The sequence below is a fragment of the Microplitis demolitor genome, chromosome 1 (assembly GCF_026212275.2).
Source record: "Microplitis demolitor isolate Queensland-Clemson2020A chromosome 1, iyMicDemo2.1a, whole genome shotgun sequence".
NCBI classification, from domain to species: Eukaryota; Metazoa; Arthropoda; class Insecta; order Hymenoptera; family Braconidae; genus Microplitis; species Microplitis demolitor.
Genome location: NC_068545.1, coordinates 15,572,123 through 15,590,455, shown reverse-complemented (window position 1 = coordinate 15,590,455; position 18,333 = coordinate 15,572,123). Strand labels below are relative to the sequence as shown.

Genomic DNA, 18,333 nt, shown 5'->3' with positions numbered 1-18,333 from the left:
ATACAATCTTCCAGTTAAATATTCTAGGCTATCAGAGGTGTATTCCTCCATAATTATTCTATATTTAATTATTTAGTACGATTGACATTACTATTTACTGTGAAACATTATTATAATTAATATAATGCTATATTTCTATATTTTCTTTAATTTATTTATTATACGCGTCACTCTTTATTTAATATTAACAGTAATAGTTAAATTCTGGTGAGACATGGTTTTCATTAGTAAGTAACATTTATTAATTATATATTTTCTTTTCTTACTTGTTGATAGAATATGTATTTGTTTATACCCATATTGACGGTTAACTTTAGAACAAGGACCTATTCATGATTTTTATGCGTATGTTTTGTTTAGGTTTTAAGTATCGGATGACAGGAAACGTTCCAAGACCACTCAACCTGTATTTATATTTCTCTGAATACAAAATAAAGGTTTATCTATCTATTTATTTAAACTTTCTTATAATAAAAATATATAATTTAATGAGTATGTGCCACGACGATTTATCATTTAAATTATTGACTCAATATTGTTAAGACGCAATAAGTGTTGTAAGAAATTAATATATAATTTCAAATGGAATTCAAATGCGCGCTTCTTATATATCTCAAGTTTACTAATTAATTAACAGGTGGAGGCACCTGAGGCTGTTGAGGACATAACACAGGATTGCTTGGCAAAAGTTGACTTTTTATTCTACCGTCCAATAGCTATGCAAGGTTACTAAAATAGGGAGTTTGGGTCAACCACTATCCCAATATTAAATTTTGTCGCTGATCTTCTTTTAGGGATAAATGCTGGTCTACCAATCAGCTTTCCTCCCTGATAGCCAGTTGAGCTCAACCAACAATCAAATTGCGCGTAAAGTTGACGTCAGATTAAAGTCGCTATTTGACGTACTCGAGACATCAAAAATTGAGTAGCAAAATTTGACTGCACCATGATAGCCAGCCATTGCTCTACAAGTGTTGTGGAGCAACACTTTCGGCTAACTTAACGAGAAAGTTTCTGGCAAACCTTGGCTGTATAATACTTTCCTTTAAGTTGGCTTCAGAATACGGCAGTAGCTTGAATGTAACTTGCCAGAAAAACTTGCCGTCAATTTGAAGTGAAACTTTCAATCAACTTAACGTCATTGTCTGACGTTAATACTTCAGGGCCCTGATAGCCACCCTAACTATAAATTAACTACAAGCTACTGCCGTATTTTAAAAGTAACTTAAAGGCAAGTGTTGGAAGAAAGCAGTTACCTTTAAGTCGACAGTACATTGTCCGCAACTTTCTATTCAATTTGACTACAAGTATTAAGCCATTGCTCTACAACACTACGTAGAGCAATGGCTGGCTATCAGGGTGGTTATCAGGGAAACTTTTACGAAAAAAAAACAGTCGATAATGTTTATTCTTACCATTTCAGAAAGTGAGCAAATTTATACACAAAATTGTCTACAATTTGAGGGTAAAAATATACTTAACAATTTCTCAAGTTAAATTAACGTAAAATTTGCCAGAAAATTAAAGACAACTTTTTTTCTAGTCAACTTTTGAAGTAAATTTGCATTCTAATTCGGACAGTAACTTTACTTTAAATTCAATGGCAAGTTGCATACTAATTGTCATAAAAAATGGAAAAGTCCGAAATTGACGGAAATTCGACAGAAAATTCAATGAAACTTTTATACCGTAAAGTTTTGCTCAAGCAAACTGTGCTATTAGGGGTGTTATTAGCCTATTAGCTAAAGTTTGTAACTGGGATTATTCACATAGGAAACAAAAAAAAAGTAGAGTTCTTGATGTCTTCGAAGTATCATAACAAGTACCTTTTACTTTAAGAAATTTAACAGTTGATTATGTTTATTATCGCTTGAGAAGATGTTATATATAAGTAAAAATAAAATAGTTTTAGTATTATGGACATTGAGCTTCTATTTTGTAATAATTTCCTTATGTGAAATTTGTTTTGATTAATTTTGACAGGATTAACTAAGAACTAAATGCTAACGCATGAACAACCTTATAAGTGTAGGAGATTAAAGTTATAATGTTTAGAAATGATGTATTGTCATCCCACCAAGAGAATGCACCTCGGGTGTCGTCAGTTTTTACTCCCACCCTAGATGTTTTATATGCTAAATGTTCTCCTACTTTTCTGTGCACATGCGCAGTTCATAAATGTTTGGTAGTGGGGGCAATTTCCGAGGTCTATTCTCTTACTGGGACTACAATACTATTAATTTGATAAAAACAATTTTTCTATTCATGGAGCGTTATCTTTTCACTCATAATGTTCATAAGTATTTGGTTATTTGTCTTATTTAAAATATAGGTTAGGAATTTTTTTCTTGGAAACTTTTTCTATCGCACATGGCCAAGGAATATAATCTAAATTATGTATTTTCATGTAAAAGTTACTTCAAAAAAGAAAAAAAAAACTAAATTGTGCATAAAGTTTTTATTGTGTATTAGAAAATTGCATTTTTTTTCTTTGTCATTAGTAGTGAAAAATTTACGAATAATTGTTTATCACAAAGCTGAATTTAGCTGCAGAAAGTTTTTATCATGATTTATTGCGTTCATATTGTTTTAAATAAAAAAAATTTCTAATGTAATTCTTAACTTCAATAATTTGATAGCTATGGTTTATCAACTAAGATATTAAAATTTACTTTTTATTATAATTTGAATAAAAAATCACGATCGAAATTAATAAACTTATAGTTTATTGAACTCATTGATACATCTCAAATGAAATGTTCAGTAGTTTTTAGTTTCTACATCATAATTTTCAGGTTAGTCATCAGTATCTTGTGTGATTTCTATTTTTTTTTCTTTAACATTAATTGCTGATCTACACATAAATTGTATGAACTGTAGCGTTTTTTTAATTAAAGAACGAATAATATTTTGCTAATATCTTACCCAAAAAAAGTTACGAATTTTTCAAAAATACGGGTTGTATTTTTTCAAATAGCTATAACTTCTTCAAAAATTGACTAATTGGGACTTTTTTTTCCAAAATTTTTATCTTTGGATGTACTTTTCACAAAAAAAATACAAAAAAATTTAATATAATAAACTCTATGAAATTTTTGGCTTTTTTTTTGAGAAAAACCATTATTTTCTTACAGTTCATCTTTTTTTATATTCTCAAAAAAAAAAAAACTTCAATTTATTCTGCGACTTTATTCGCCAATCCTAGAGTGGGTAGACTTTTCTTTCTGTTTTTTTTATCAATTGAAAAAAAAATTTTTGCCCAGTGAATTGTGCTTATTTTACAAAATATCACTCTGAAAATTTTCAAGGATTTATACACGACTTCAGTGTTTGAAAAATTAAGACAAAAACATTAATGAAAAGTGGTAATCCTCGAAAAAATTTGGATTTTTTTCAAAAAAGTGAAAAAAAAAAGAAAATACATATAAATACTGTTTTTGTCTTTTTTTTCAAAAACTACACCTGAAAACAAAGAAAGTAAAAGAAAAATTGCCATTTGGTTCATTTTTTACCAAGTCACAGGCTTTCGAAAAATAAATCTAACGCACATCGCTATTTCAAAAGCCTGTCACTAAAGTGTCTGTCCTACCACAATAAATGTGAAAATTATTATAATAAAAAAGTTCCTCATCACCATATTCTCATAACGCTATCATTGTTGTATTTTTATAATTAACCCAGAGATAATTGTCCAATTATCCAAATAAGATATATTTTTTGTGTTATGAAACCTTGAGAACAGTCGAGGTTGTTTTTAAGAATTTTCTTATTGTTAATGAACTACTCAAAAAAGTGATATTATGTCACTGTTTGTAGCTGTCATGGCATCGGTTGTTACGGAGAATGTTGTTATAGCAACGGTTGCTGTGGAGACTGCAGTCATAGCAACGGTTTCTATGGTGTCTGCTGTGATGGCAACGGTTGTTATGGAAACTGTGGTCATATCACCGGTTAATATGAAATCTGCTGTCAAGGCAACGGTTATTATGAAAACTGTAGTCATAGCAACGGTGACCTGCGCAAATTTAGCACCCCATTCATAGAATTTTAAGGTGACAATGGCCTTAAATGATACGTCATCGTGAGGTCAGTTTAGGTCACATAATTTTTTTGTTAGGTCACTTACGGTTTTTTTATAAAAAAATTTTTAGAATTTTATTACTAAAAAATGTGAACTTTAGCACCCCATTCACAGAAATATGAGCGTTTTTTATCATAATTTAAATCTATATCGATAGGTCAGTATTGCTCAATCATAATAATTCAAAAATTATTAATATTTAAAGTTTTATTCATAATTATAAATAAATTGTACCTCGCGCAGGCGGACTACATGCTTATTCACAGCAAATGACACGTGGGACGAACTTTAAATTCTTCTTCTCGCTCTACTCCTAATTAATTTGCATAGTTTTTATACTATATAAAAATAAATCCATAAAAATCTTTTTTTTTTGGCATAATATTAATAAAACCATTTTATATTGTCGTAAAACATATTTAAAATTCAATTCAACATTAATTCGATTTCATCGTTTCCGATCAATCTGTACCAGCGTTTCCTAGAAGAAGAATTATACATGAGCATTCATGAAAATGCTTATGAAGGATTATATATGAGATCAAATTATATCTAATCATATGTGATCCACAGATAGGTTCGAAAAATAGTACATTACACACCAAGGAAGAAAAACAGGACATTCCAACCCGTGCACGTGATTGCCTACCCGACCAGAAGCAATTATACACTCGTGGGTTGTAACGCCTTTTTCCTTTCCTTGGTGCGTAATATATTAGTTTTCAGTTCAATGTTTAAAATTTTTGCCAAATACTGACTTTTAAACTTTTAACTACATTATGAAAGCTTGAATTACAAGTAGGTATTAATTTGCTGCCGCAGTTTAAAAACAAGTTGATCCAGAAAGTTGCCATAAAATTGCTTGCATACAAATTTCTTTCACGCATCATTTTCTTTTAATTTGTCTTCAAAAAGTGGATAGTTTAGATTTCACAAGTTAGGGGCCTAAGCATTAATGAAAACAAATAAAATGCCATAGCTATTGTATAATCAAAAGTTAAAATATTTCATAATTGACAACTGCTTGTTGCCAAATTAAAGGAATATGTTACTGAGCAAACATTTGATCAGCAAATTTGGCTACCCTAATAGTACAGTTTGCTTAGCAAAAGTTCCCTTGCATTTTTCGTCAAATGTCCGTCAGCTTCGGGCTTTTCCGTTTTTGATGACAATTTGTATACAACTTGCTATACAATTTTACATAAATTCACTTCACAAATTAGAATGAAAAGTCACTTCAAAAGTTGTATATAAATTGTCGTCAAAAACGGAAAAGCCCAAAGTTGACGGACATTAGACGAAAAATTAAAGGAAACTGATATTAGGGTTTTTTTTTATAGTGTAAAAAGTTACCTCTATTTCGAGGAAAAATTTTATTTTATTAAAAAATATCTCTTTAGTTGAGGTCTTATTGACGTCATTTGTTGATGTCATTTGTTGCGTCTCAAATTTTTATGTCTCACAGACGTCAAATAGCAGTTTTAAAATTACATCAAATTTATGTGAAATATGAAGTCAATGAGCGCTCAAAAGTTGACATTGAAATTTTTTATGTGTACCGTACGTCACCGAAATCTCTAGCACGAACTTGATATCAAGGTAACTACAAAAAATTGGCGCCCAATTAGTCGACACAAACTTTTCTGCAACTTTATGTCAATTTTAAAGTAACTTATGTTCCTAAAGCGCTATTTCCCCCGCAGCTTTTAGGTAACATGTCCACATACTCTAATTTAAATTACCTGAATTTCCAGCCAAAATTTGTCGACCATTTGACAGCAAAAGTTGGAAAGAAAAATTTGCCTCCAATTTTTCCTCGAAATAGAGGTAACTTTTTACACTATAAAAAAAAACCCTAATATCAGTTTCCTTTAATTTTTCGTCTAATGTCCGTCAACTTTGGGCTTTTCCGTTTTTGACGACAATTTATATACAACTTTTGAAGTGACTTTTCATTCTAATTTGTGAAGTGAATTTATGTAAAATTGTATAGCAAGTTGTATACAAATTGTCATCAAAAACGGAAAAGCCCGAAGCTGACGGACATTTGACGAAAAATGCAAGGGAACTTTTGCTAAGCAAACTGTACTATTAGGGTAGCCAAATTTGCTGATCAAATGTTTGCTCAGTAACATATTCCTTTAATTTGGCAACAAGCAGTTGTCAATTATGAAATATTTTAACTTTTGATTATACAATAGCTATGGCATTTTATTTGTTTTCATTAATGCTTAGGCCCCTAACTTGTGAAATCTAAACTATCCACTTTTTGAAGACAAATTAAAAAAAAATGATGCGTGAAAGAAATTTGTATGCAAGCAATTTTATGGCAACTTTCTGGATCAACTTGTTTTTAAACTGCGGCAGCAAATTAATACCTACTTGTAATTCAAGCTTTCATAATGTAGTTAAAAGTTTAAAAGTCAGTATTTGGCAAAAATTTTAAACATTGAACTGAAAACTAATATATTACGCACCAAGGAAAGGAAAAAGGCGTTACAACCCACGAGTGTATAATTGCTTCTGGTCGGGTAGGCAATCACGTGCACGGGTTGGAATGTCCTGTTTTTCTTCCTTGGTGTGTAATGTACTATTTTTCGAACCTATCTGTGGATCACATATGATTAGATATAATTTGATCTCATATATAATCCTTCATAAGCATTTTCATGAATGCTCATGTATAATTCTTCTTCTAGGAAACGCTGGTACAGATTGATCGGAAACGATGAAATCGAATTAATGTTGAATTGAATTTTAAATATGTTTTACGACAATATAAAATGGTTTTATTAATATTATGCCAAAAAAAAAAGATTTTTATGGATTTATTTTTATATAGTATAAAAACTATGCAAATTAATTAGGAGTAGAGCGAGAAGAAGAATTTAAAGTTCGTCCCACGTGTCATTTGCTGTGAATAAGCATGTAGTCCGCCTGCGCGAGGTACAATTTATTTATAATTATGAATAAAACTTTAAATATTAATAATTTTTGAATTATTATGATTGAGCAATACTGACCTATCGATATAGATTTAAATTATGATAAAAAACGCTCATATTTCTGTGAATGGGGTGCTAAAGTTCACATTTTTTAGTAATAAAATTCTAAAAATTTTTTTATAAAAAAACCGTAAGTGACCTAACAAAAAAATTATGTGACCTAAACTGACCTCACGATGACGTATCATTTAAGGCCATTGTCACCTTAAAATTCTATGAATGGGGTGCTAAATTTGCGCAGGTCACCGTTGCTATGACTACAGTTTTCATAATAACCGTTGCCTTGACAGCAGATTTCATATTAACCGGTGATATGACCACAGTTTCCATAACAACCGTTGCCATCACAGCAGACACCATAGAAACCGTTGCTATGACTGCAGTCTCCACAGCAACCGTTGCTATAACAACATTCTCCGTAACAACCGATGCCATGACAGCTACAAACAGTGACATAATATCACTTTTTTGAGTAGTTCATTAACAATAAGAAAATTCTTAAAAACAACCTCGACTGTTCTCAAGGTTTCATAACACAAAAAATATATCTTATTTGGATAATTGGACAATTATCTCTGGGTTAATTATAAAAATACAACAATGATAGCGTTATGAGAATATGGTGATGAGGAACTTTTTTATTATAATAATTTTCACATTTATTGTGGTAGGACAGACACTTTAGTGACAGGCTTTTGAAATAGCGATGTGCGTTAGATTTATTTTTCGAAAGCCTGTGACTTGGTAAAAAATGAACCAAATGGCAATTTTTCTTTTACTTTCTTTGTTTTCAGGTGTAGTTTTTGAAAAAAAAGACAAAAACAGTATTTATATGTATTTTCTTTTTTTTTTCACTTTTTTGAAAAAAATCCAAATTTTTTCGAGGATTACCACTTTTCATTAATGTTTTTGTCTTAATTTTTCAAACACTGAAGTCGTGTATAAATCCTTGAAAATTTTCAGAGTGATATTTTGTAAAATAAGCACAATTCACTGGGCAAAAATTTTTTTTTCAATTGATAAAAAAAACAGAAAGAAAAGTCTACCCACTCTAGGATTGGCGAATAAAGTCGCAGAATAAATTGAAGTTTTTTTTTTTTTGAGAATATAAAAAAAGATGAACTGTAAGAAAATAATGGTTTTTCTCAAAAAAAAAGCCAAAAATTTCATAGAGTTTATTATATTAAATTTTTTTGTATTTTTTTTGTGAAAAGTACATCCAAAGATAAAAATTTTGGAAAAAAAAGTCCCAATTAGTCAATTTTTGAAGAAGTTATAGCTATTTGAAAAAATACAACCCGTATTTTTGAAAAATTCGTAACTTTTTTTGGGTAAGATATTAGCAAAATATTATTCGTTCTTTAATTAAAAAAACGCTACAGTTCATACAATTTATGTGTAGATCAGCAATTAATGTTAAAGAAAAAAAAATAGAAATCACACAAGATACTGATGACTAACCTGAAAATTATGATGTAGAAACTAAAAACTACTGAACATTTCATTTGAGATGTATCAATGAGTTCAATAAACTATAAGTTTATTAATTTCGATCGTGATTTTTTATTCAAATTATAATAAAAAGTAAATTTTAATATCTTAGTTGATAAACCATAGCTATCAAATTATTGAAGTTAAGAATTACATTAGAAATTTTTTTTATTTAAAACAATATGAACGCAATAAATCATGATAAAAACTTTCTGCAGCTAAATTCAGCTTTGTGATAAACAATTATTCGTAAATTTTTCACTACTAATGACAAAGAAAAAAAATGCAATTTTCTAATACACAATAAAAACTTTATGCACAATTTAGTTTTTTTTTCTTTTTTGAAGTAACTTTTACATGAAAATACATAATTTAGATTATATTCCTTGGCCATGTGCGATAGAAAAAGTTTCCAAGAAAAAAATTCCTAACCTATATTTTAAACAGTGCTGCCAGAACCTGCGATATTTTTACCCCTTTCCGAGCGCCGTGCGCGCGGTGCACACACTCAATTATGTCTATTGGTGTGTCAGGAAACCGAAAGAAGCCGAGAGAAACCGAGCGCTGTAGACAAGCGGAGGAGAAATATTGCTCCCACCATGCGTCGTTTCATACCCGCTCAGAGTTGCGTGATCTGCACTTGAATTTGATTTTTTTTTTTTTTTATTATTTTGTAACGTAATAAATTTTTAAATATTTATTTGTTCAAATTTTTTAATCAACTGATAATTAAAAATTTTTTGAACAAATTTAAATGGCTGTAAAATGGATAAATAAATGTTAAAACATAATCCTCTCATTATATTTTTATTTAATAATAAATTTTAGATTATTAATTGTAATTTTAATAAATAATTATTATTAAAAGTCATTTATTAATAATATTAGTTATTAGTTTTAATTGTTACTCAAAGTTTCAAATGCGATTTTTATATAAGCTGTTGCACCTTCTTGGTATACTGGTGCTACATGGACGTGCGATAATGTTTTTGTCTCAGGAGCTTCAAGTCGTGGGTTCACAACCGCGACTGAGACGATTTTTTTTTTTAAACCAATTAATAATTAATTATTTTCTAATTATCTTAAATTAATTCTTACAAAAAAGCTTATTAATATTATTTAAATCAATATCAAAACGCGATTCTTAGACTTTATTTATCGCTTTTCATCATTTTTATGCTACTACACGTAATTCTAACGATTAATTTATTATTATTAATAATGATATATCATTTATAATAATTATTAGACTTAATTCTTACTTGAAGTCTAAAATACGATATTTATATTACCTCACGTCTTTTACTTTTAAGACGGGCCAATGGACGTGTGCTATCCTTGTAGCCTCACGTTCGCAAAGTCGCGTGTTCGATTTCCGCGGCTTGATCCGATTTTTTTTTTTTTTAAATTTACAAATATATTGTTCAAGTTATAAGATCGAACTTCAAATCGAAAAAATTAAGTGCGACAGAAATGTCAATCGACAAAAATTTAGTGGAAATGATGCAACCTTCAAAACTGTATGCCGAAAAGAAGAAGCCCCAGTCCCAACAACTGAATGTACAGGCATATGATAATGGTGACTATTGGGAAATGGATGAATCGTGAAAATTTTTGACTTTTTCTAGCTTTTTCCACTCTGGATAACTATTATTTTGATTACTTATTCGCGTGTATTCAATCACAATCTCAATTCAAGTGCAGGAAGTTCGGTTTGATTTCTGAAAGAGCCCAGCTTAAAAAATCCGATAGATTCTTATAGCCAAGGTATAAGGCCCTGTACTTAAGTATAGCACTTCTCATAGAACTTATTCATTCTTATTAAATGTCTATGGGAATTTATAAGAAACTATTGGATTCTATAAGATTCTCTAAACAGGGAGCCTATGCGGTACAACACGCAGGGCTAGTGGAGATGAATAACTATCTAGCATGTGATGATCCGGAATGCGACATGCTGTTCAAAAATCCAAGAGCATTACATGATCACATGGAGGCGGAGCATCGAATTATGAGACCTCAAGACGCACAAGAGAAAGAGGAAGTGATGTAGTGTGGTGGTGTAATTCACCTGCAGTTTTAGAGGAGCTGGTGAATTTTTGGAAGGGGTTGGTTTCAGTCAGTAAGAGTCTGACACTATCATTCAGTGCAGACATGCAGTAAATCTTCGTATCGACTGACTTGTAAAATTGGTCAAAGATTAATTCAATACGTCAACAAATCGCAATATTTATTTTCACGGCAATGTATATAATATTCAGAATTTTCAACATGCATTGTAATTCTAATGCAAATTAGTGACATGAAATTGCAAAATATGTACGGTTGTACAAAGTTCATGCTTGGTCAAGCCTGGTAATACAAAACTATTTTTCACGTCATGGAATCGATCATGACATGCATTTGACAATTTATCATGAAGTAAATGGCACCCTGTTCAACCACAATTCCTAAACTTCGGAGCTCATGTTTAACATTAATATCTTAACGTAATTTAGTACCTACTATATTAGAATCAAAAATAATACTTGTCGAATAATAAAGAAGTACTCATACCAGAATCGTTCTCAAGCTTGGAATATAATACTTCTGAAATAAGTTTCTTACCAGAGACACTATACAAAAGGTGGGCGTGATCTAGTGGCGAGCACCAAACTACTCTCGCTGCTGTTGCCTTGTTCTGGTGACTATTATCTCTTAGTTTAAGCAACTTTTATGTTTCCAAGCCGCGGAAATCGAACACGCGACTTTGCGAACGTGAGGCTAAAAGGATAGCACACGTCCATTGGCCCGTCTTAAAAGTAAAAGACGTGAGGTAATATAAATATCGTATTTTAGACTTCAAGTAAGAATTAAGTCTAATAATTATTATAAATAATATATAATTATTTTAAATAATATATCATTATTAATAATAATAAATTAATCGTTAGAATTACGTGTAGTAGCATAAAAATGATGAAAAGCGATAAATAAAGTCTAAGAATCGCGTTTTGATATTGATTTAAATAATATTAATAAGCTTTTTTGTAAGAATTAATTTAAGATAATTAGAAAATAATTAATTATTAATTAGTTTAAAAAAAAAAATCGTCTCAGTCGCGGTTGTGAACCCACGACTTGAAGCTCCTGAGACAAAAACATTATCGCACGTCCATGTAGCACCAGTATACCAAGAAGGTGCAACAGCTTATATAAAAATCGCATTTGAAACTTTGAGTAACAATTAAAACTAATAACTAATATTATTAATAAATGACTTTTAATAATAATTATTTATTAAAATTACAATTAATAATCTAAAATTTATTATTAAATAAAAATATAATGAGAGGATTATGTTTTAACATTTATTTATCCATTTTACAGCCATTTAAATTTGTTCAAAAAATTTTTAATTATCAGTTGATTAAAAAATTTGAACAAATAAATATTTAAAAATTTATTACGTTAAAAAATAATAAAAAAAAAAAAAAAATCAAATTCAAGTGCAGATCTGAACACGCAACTCTGAGCGGGTATGAAACGACGCATGGTGGGAGCAATATTTCTCCTCCGCTTGTCTACAGCGCTCGGTTTCTCTCGGCTTCTTTCGGTTTCCCGACACACCGATAGACATAATTGCGTGTGTACACTGAGCGCACGGCGCTCGGAAAGGGGTAAAAATATCGCAGGTTCTGGCAGCACTGATGCCACCTTACAAACAGTGCTGCCAGAACGTGCGATATTTTTACCCCCTCCTGCCATTACAGTCAATGCTATTTCACCTCAAGAGGGGGTAAAAATATCGCACGTTTTGGCAGCACTGCTTACAAATGTTGATAAAGTAGTTTTCTAACTGGAGTACAAATAACAAAAAAAATTAATAAATAATTAATTGAGTTATAATAATATTAAGAAGAATCAATTATTTATTAATTAATTTTCTAGAATTTTATTATTATTTAAATAAATAAAAATATTTTATGCAAAAAAAAGAAAAGTTTTGAATTGAACGGATTACATGATAATTACTAAAAATAATTGAATGACTGGTATTGACTTCATCATTGTTACGGGTTATACATTAATAATTATTGCTTGATCGTAGATTTTATTTTTACTATTACCCTGATAGCCAAGTTGGCGAGAAACTGACGAGAAACTTGCAGCCGCAACTGGGCACCAAGTTGGCCGCCAACAGTTGGTACCTCCAATAGTTGATAGACATTTTCTGAGAAAGTTGGTGGCAAAAGTTGCTTGCAAAAGTTGGCAATCATAAGTTGACGTTAAGTTTCCTTTCAATTTCCTCAGAAACTTGCATTCCAGTTGCGGCTCCATACTGGCGCCAACTTTCTGAAAAAGTTGGCGGTAACTTGTAGCCAAAAGTTACAAAAGCTGAAGTTGTCGATAACTTGTCGTCAAGTCGGTCGGAAACTAATGAATGACCAACTTTTTCACGATCAACTCGTGTTATCAGGGTATGCTTAAATAATTTATCATAAAAAATTTTAATGTTAATGAATGAAAAATAATTGAAATTTAACAAATCGTTTTCGAGTTGTGATTTATGAAATTTTATTTTCATATAGTGTAGATTACTTTTTTCATTAATTCGTTTGTAAGCTTTTCTTATCATTAATTCGTTTTATAATTTAGAACTTGAAAAACGCGATAAGACAAATTTTTTGGTTATTTTTTAAGTGAAATATTTTTACTTGTGAATTTATAGAGTCTTGATATTTATTTTTCAGTACGATGCTGAGGCCCTGTTTAGAAAATCTTATAGAATCCAATAGTTTCTTATAAATTCTCATAGACATTTTATAAGAATGAATAAGTTCTATGAGAAGTGCTATAGTTAAGTATAGGGCCTTATACGTTGGCTATAAGAATCTATCGGATTTTTTAAGCAGGGGGGTAGCTTTGGTTTTTTGTTACGGATGCTACGGATACTATTGAAAAGTTTATTGATGAATTTAAGGATGGAACGTATCCCAAGTACAGTTCACATGTTTGGACGCAGATGAGCGATACATTAAATAATAAATGGTCGGCGGAAAGTGTTTATACTAATGTCACAAATAATAGAAGAGATATAATGAGAATTGCATGTAGTAATGTAGGTATTCCATCTATTTCATTTGTCTCAAAAAACCAAATTAACCTTACTGATACATCAGATGATTCGACTGATTCAGTAGATACTGACAGTGAAGATGAAACTTTAGAATTTGAAGCAGAAGCAAGTGGCTTGGATAAATTTGAAGTCTGTATGACGCGTGAAGAGTGAAAAATGATACAACCATCAAACGTTATCTATAAGGATAATCGCAAGTATTCAATTTTGCGTCGAGGTGTTTGGACAGATATACTTGCTTTAGCTATATATCGAGATACGGAACTTCCTTATGCATTTTGCTTTAAAAATATAAAAATTTATGATTTACCTGAATGTAAACATTACTTACGAATCAAAGGATATTGTAAAAGTAAGAGTTGTAAAAATCCTCTATTTTGTTATTTATATGAAAAGCCACTGGATGAAACTAACGTTGTTTTTACAATAAGAACTCATGAAACTTTTTACAATCAACACGATCAAGTAAAGCGTCAACTTAAAGGCCTTAAAAGACAACGCGTTGGAAAAGAAGTCTTTCATGAAGGTGCTACAAATTGGTATAAACGTGAGGTTCGAGAAAACGTAAAATCCCGAGGTCGAATACCATCTTATATTCCTTCTAAAAAAGTTTTAACACAAGCTAAAAAAGAATATACGGATGCTGAACTCAATGTGAAAGCTTTAGATGGAAAAGATTTAATAAAAGTAATTGAAGATATGAATCGTTCTATGCCATTTCAAGGTTTCATTCATGAAGTTAAACGAAAAAAATTATATATTTCATTTAGTACTCCAGCACAGTTGCATGCTTATAAAAAATATTGCAGGACAACAAAAAGTGTCTCATCTATCTCTGTCGATGGTACTGGAAGTATCGCTAAGCCATTAGTTCATGAAGATGGAAGTTCATCTGGTCACATTTTTCTATATTCAATTACAATCAATTTTGACAATGAAACTTTATCCGTTCATGACATGTTTACCGAAAGTCAAGAAACGGAAGTGATATGGTGGTGGTTAAAACAATGGTTGAAAAACGCCCCAAAACCTAAACAAGCTGTATGTGATTCTGCTCGAGCAGTAATGAATGGAATATCACTAGCATTTAATAATCAAACCGTAAAAACATACATTGAGACTTGTTTTTTATATGCTATTAATGACGATGAGTATCATCGTCGAAAACCAATACATACGTACCTTCGACTAGACGTATCCCATTTTATGATAATGATTAGAAAATGGGATTGCTTTAAGTCCATGCGGCTAACATCGGTGCGTCAATTTTATATTTATTGTGTTGCACTGTTGATTGATTGTCAAACAATCAAACAATTCCAGAAGATTTTTCGATTGATGTGCATCGTTGGGCTGAATGAATTTCAAGATATGGTGATAAAAAAAATGGCTGTTCTGTTTTAGATGCTCGGAAACGGCTCGAAGAACTTATAAAAAACCGCAATTTTGATATTAATTTTGACGATTGTGAAAATTCAACTAATATAAATAGTAAAAATGTAGAAGAAAAACAAAAAGAAAACGAAGAAACTATTGAAAATAACGATGGACTTAATACTAATTTCAATAATAAGACCAACAGTCGTATAAAAAATTTTATTCACAATACAAAATTTATACAAAACACTTTTGTTAAGAACATTTACTTGATACAAGAACATATATTCTTGATAATTTTCAAGAATATATAACTTTGTCTCAAGAATTCGTAGAATTGAAGGAAATAATTTTTATTTAATTCAAGTAAAGCTATTCTTTTGTTTACTCATAATATGATATCAAATTCATATAATAACAAAAATAAATTTGATGCTCTTTTCTCAAGAAATTGATAATTAATAATAATAAAATAAATATTTTGAACGGATTTCTTGAACCAAGAAATTCTTGTTTCGAAAATAGTACTTTTTTTTCTCAGTGTAGGGTCGCTTGTGGTTGTGTTACGTCCCGGTTGATGTTTTGGCTCTGGAGTAGTTGAGCGGTCGAATTAAATTGAACGTAATGAAAACTTACATATAATTATAAATAATATTTAAGTATAGGTTGAACAGACACCAGTTAGTGGTTGAAATAAACTAGTTATATTTATATATTATTAAATATATTATCTGGATCTATTTTATTCAATGAATAAAGAGATAGTTGAAAAATTGTGAAATGTACAATCGAGATGATTTATAATATCGTTAAGGTATTCTTAACAATAGCTTCGAGAAGGTGAGAACGAAGTTAAGTTTTTATATTGAGAAAAACTAGAGTAATTCTTATCAATACGTTTGGGTATCAAACCCGCGCATCGATTCATATGGAGGGGTCATTCGAGATAACGCATGTTCTCGAATGATCCATTCTAATGTTTATTGAAAATACTTAATTCTCACGATCTCTCCACTTTTGTTACTAACAAATGAGTCACTTATCTATTAACAAAAGTCATCTAAAACAAAATAGATGTTTGTGCAGCTGCACGTCTCGAGGATTTACTCGAGGCGTTAGCGCTTATTTATATTTAATAAAATATAGAAAAATACCTTTATCAACTATTACTCATATCCTTAAAGTTCAAATATCTTAAATAATATTATTCTACTATTAGATTATATTATTTTATATAATTAATTAAATACTATGGAAATTACTTAGTTATCGATATTCGATATAATTAGTTAGATTTCAGGTCGGTAATTAGAGAAGTAAATGCCCACGTCATCTGACGTACAGGCTGGGACGTAACAGCTGAGTCGTATACCTGCCCAAAACCGCAACTACCCTAATAGCCACTTTTTGTTGAAATTGACGGTAAATTTGATGTTGAAATTACCTGAAATATACTGCCCGAATTTGCGGACAATTTCACAGCAAAACTTGAAAATAAAAATTTGAAGGTAAACTTGTACGAAAAAAAACGGTCGGTAATGTTAATTTTTACCATTTCAGAAGGTAAGCAAATTTATACATAAAATTGTCTACAATTTGAGCGTAAAAATATACTTAACAATTTCCCAAGTCAAATTAACCATAAATTGACACTAAATTTGCGTGAAAATTAAAGACATTTTTTTTCGAGTCAACTTTTGAAGTGAATTTACATTCTAATTCGAGCATTAAATTTACCTCTAATTCAATAGCAAGTTACATACAACTTGTCGTAAAGAATTGAAAAGTCCGAAGTTGACGGAAATTTGAAGAAAAATTCACCGAAACGTTTGTACAGTAAATGTTTGCTCAAGCAAACTGTGCTGTTAGCGTATGCCCTAACAGCATAAATTCGGGCAGTAGATTTTAGGTAATTTCAACATCAAATTACCGTCAATTTCAACGGAAAGTGGCTATTAGGGTAAACGCCAAAGTTGGCCGCAAAAGTTGGTACTTATAAAGTTGATAGAAACTTTCTGAAAAAGTTGGTGGCAGAAGTTGGAAATCCAACATGTTATGTCCCGGGAGCTCACTAGGGTCGGAGCTGACGCCACCTTCTGGACAGTGGGCAGTTCGTTGTCACGCGGGACCAATTTTGAATTTAAAATAGTGAATAAATTTATTGTTGACTACGATGCTGATGATTATGATTATTATTTAAAGAAATAATGAAGTTATGAATAAGGATAGATATAATTGATATAATACCTTTAATCTGAAGATTGAGATAAAATTAGATCAGTAATAACAGTTGTATTCGTTAAAAGTTCTCGGACAGAAGTGAAGTTACATCAGACGGCAGTGAGATGTCTGACCTCCACTCTCCAACTTCTCCTCACTACTCTCATGTTCATATTCATGCTCATACGATATACATACATATATAAATATATAAATATATATATATATAAGTTCTTTATCAAATAGACTTATACATTTATACTTTCTACTTATCCAAATTTGAGATATAAGCTTATACATTTACGTTCTTTACTTTATCCATTCTATGTCTTCTTATTACTTATATTATTTATATTTTATTTTCCTGTACTTGGATACAATCTTCCAGTTAGATATTCTAGACTATTAGAGGTGTGTTCTTCTATAATTATTCTATATTTAGTTATTCGTTACAATTAACATTATCATTTATCGTGAAACATCATTATAATTATTCTAATGCTATATTTCAATATTTCTCTATTAATTCATTTATTATACGAATCACTCTTTGTTTAATATAGAACTATATATTAACAATAATAGTTAAGTTCTTGTAACATGGATTTCATTTATAAATAACATTTATTTATTATATATTTCCTTTTCTTATTTATTAATAGAGTATGCATTTGTTTATAACCAGATTTACTGTTAACTATAGAACAAGGGCCTATTCATGATTTTTATGTATGTGTTTTGTTTAGGTTTTAAGGATCGGGTGATAGGAAACGTTCCATTACCACTCAAACTGTATTTACATTTCTCTGAATATAAAATAAAGATTTGCTTATCTATTCGTTCAATTTTTATAATCTAAATATATAATTTAATAAGTATGTGCCACGACGATTTATCATCTAAATTATTGACCAAATGTCGATAAAACGCAATAAGTATTAATATATAAATTTCAAGTGGAGTTTAAATGCGCGCCTACTTATGTATCTCAAGGTTACTAATCAATTAACAGGTGGAAGTACCTGAGGCACCTGAGGACA

The 18,333-nt window shown here is 30.3% G+C and overlaps 1 long non-coding RNA gene across 1 annotated transcript; it reads left to right on the top strand.

The window, feature by feature from the left end:
• The first annotated feature begins 1,112 nt into the window (after positions 1–1,112).
• On the top strand, positions 1,113–9,332 carry LOC128667479 (uncharacterized). Its single transcript, XR_008403465.1, has 3 exons — positions 1,113–1,465; positions 1,544–2,332; positions 9,025–9,332. It is a non-coding gene; the product is annotated as an uncharacterized LOC128667479 (long non-coding RNA).
• Positions 9,333–18,333: the final 9,001 nt, after the last annotated feature.